Here is a 2,500-nt window from a genome sequence, read left to right as displayed (position 1 = left end):
CCAATGAGACTTGTATAACAGCAATGCCATTCCCCTGTGACTGCATAACAGCACACTTCTATGCACACACTCAAACCACAACAAAATACACACACACCACTACAAACACACACACACACACACACACACACACACACACACACACACACACACACACACACACACACACAGATAATAAGGATAAAAACAACTGAATGCTTTACTCTTAAGAGGTGTTCTTCTGACCATCTGCCAGAAAGGAACCTTACAAATGGTACTTCAAGTCTGGCAGGAGTACCAAAAGGTTCCTATCAACAGGCCAAATTGTTCTAAAGGTCTCTCCTTGGCAGTGGAACCAAAAAATTCCTATGAGCAAGCCAAACTGGCTTCATCCAAATGGTGGACAGACAGTGGAAACTATTGTCTCTCATTCCCCAAAAGTCTCCAGATTTCCAGAATATTTACATTTCTTGATTATAAATGAATGAATGAATGAATGAAAAACGAGAACTAACGAGAGCAATGCCCCCATAGTTAATGCTATGTAATGTAAGGTATGAATGAAATTTATGTCAAATGTATTTTATGTTAAGTTGTTGATACAAGGAGCTGGGTATCTTATGGATATGTGACAGCGATCTGAATATGAGTTTGTTGCTTTGGCATTTTTTGGCTATGTATTAACGAAAGGCGTCCACCGCATGCTCACTTTCGGCCACATTTTCACAAACAAACCAATTAGGCGCTTTATTAGTGCAGGACACAAAAGTATATTGTCAATGTGACGATGGGCAGTTTCGGAGCTGCAAGGACCAGCCAATTCAAGCTCCCAGGAGAATGACCAGGGGGAATTCAGACAGTGGGGTGGAGGAGCCAAACCCAAGTCAACCGGGACAGGGGGCATTAAGGTGATGAGTGGGGATGTCTGGGGCAACACAAGTCAAGTGAAAGGGGCACAACAGGGATGGCAGGGGGGGATTCGGGGGTGTTACTTTGGATTAAGGCCAGCAAAAGTCAAGTTAGGGGCAAGAGAGCAAGAGAGAGGTAAGTGGTGGGGGGCAACAGGTGAAGCTGGGGGTGGGGTGGGAGCATAGGGGCATTGAGGTAAAGCCAAACAACAGTCAAGTGGGGGGGTACAGTGGAGTGTGGGTGTGCTGGCCTGCAGAAGTCAAGAGAGAGAGGTTGCACTCAGCCAAGGGGTTGCTAGGGAGCCGTGTCCAAAACAACAGCGGGATTGTTCGGCCATGTGGGTAACTGGCAGACTGAGCACGCTTTATAGACATCAAGGGAAGGCTCAGGTTCGCAGAGGGAGCAACGTCTGAGTGTGTGTGTGTGTGTGTGTGTGTGTGTGTGTGAGTGTGTGTGGCAGTGCGTGTTTGTCTGTGTCTGAGTGAACTCTACTTGCTTTGTATCAGAAGTCATGATGCACAATATCACCTTGAAATCACCACGTTTTCGTGTCTCTTTTTTCTTTCCTTTCTCTCTCCATCTCTTGTTCTCACTCAGAAACACGCAAACACACACACACACACACACACACACACACACACACACACACACACACACACACACACACACACACTTGAGCCTGAATGAGAGGTTGTATCTGGAAGTGTTTAGTTGAAGCAGTGTGTCATCAGGAATGCATTCAGGAGTGGAATGACTGTTAACCCCACGTCTGCCAAAACATTGTGACTCACCACCGTCCTTCGTGGGACAACCAGGTAGAAACTGCATCTCCCAGCATGCACCTGAACTACATGTCCTAGCATGCACCCAATCCTAGCCATACAACAGGACACTATAGCAGCATTTCAACATTGCCTTTTTAGCTTGGATCTGAATACATAGGGCAACCAACTATAATGGAGGACAACCAACTATAATGGTTGGAAAATGTATATTTTTACTGTGTTAGAGAACAAGGGGTTTAAATTGTCAGAGACCTCACAATTAAAAATTATACTTAATGATGTTTAGTTGGCGGACCAATATGTATTGCTATTCTTCTAAATTACTTTGATATTGAAAGCAAAGATGAGACTATATACTTTTCCATCAACTTCCTAAATTAGAGAAAAGTTGTCTCTAAAAAACTCTTTATTTACAAGAGAGTATTCCAGAGATCCGGACATTATTCAGTATAAGATCAATTAGGAGCTAAAAAGGATCACAATACTGTATCATTTTGCATTAGTAAACTGAATAGATTTTAGTCAGTTTGATGATTCCAGAAATGCTTGCACCAAAGGTCAGATGTCCTGTGACTGAATCCATTTCGTTCTTCACCCTTACAGCAACTATTTTCTGACATGCTGACAACAGCAAAAAGACCACCTGGAGGTCCATACATACACCATTAATTCCCCTTTGAGTATTGCCAGAAATAGATCATGTCCGTGGCTGTGGTCAGCTATAGGCTGCTTACAGTGTCTGTTAGTGACCGTCACTGTGCAGTTTGGAGAAGCAGCTGGCGTTTCCACATGAGGATAAGCCAGTGGCCTGTGATGTGGTAGGAGGA

General features: G+C 44.0%; 1 protein-coding gene across 1 annotated transcript in view; it reads right to left on the bottom strand.

The window, feature by feature from the left end:
- usta (uronyl 2-sulfotransferase a) overlaps positions 1 to 2,500 on the bottom strand; it is a 91,654-nt gene that overhangs the window by 53,565 nt on the left and 35,589 nt on the right. The window lies entirely within an intron of this gene.

Source organism: Alosa alosa, chromosome 8 (assembly GCF_017589495.1).
Source record: "Alosa alosa isolate M-15738 ecotype Scorff River chromosome 8, AALO_Geno_1.1, whole genome shotgun sequence".
Classification (NCBI taxonomy): Eukaryota; Metazoa; Chordata; class Actinopteri; order Clupeiformes; family Clupeidae; genus Alosa; species Alosa alosa.
The sequence above is the reverse complement of the archived record's forward strand: the minus strand, read 5'-3'. Positions and strand labels throughout refer to the sequence as shown.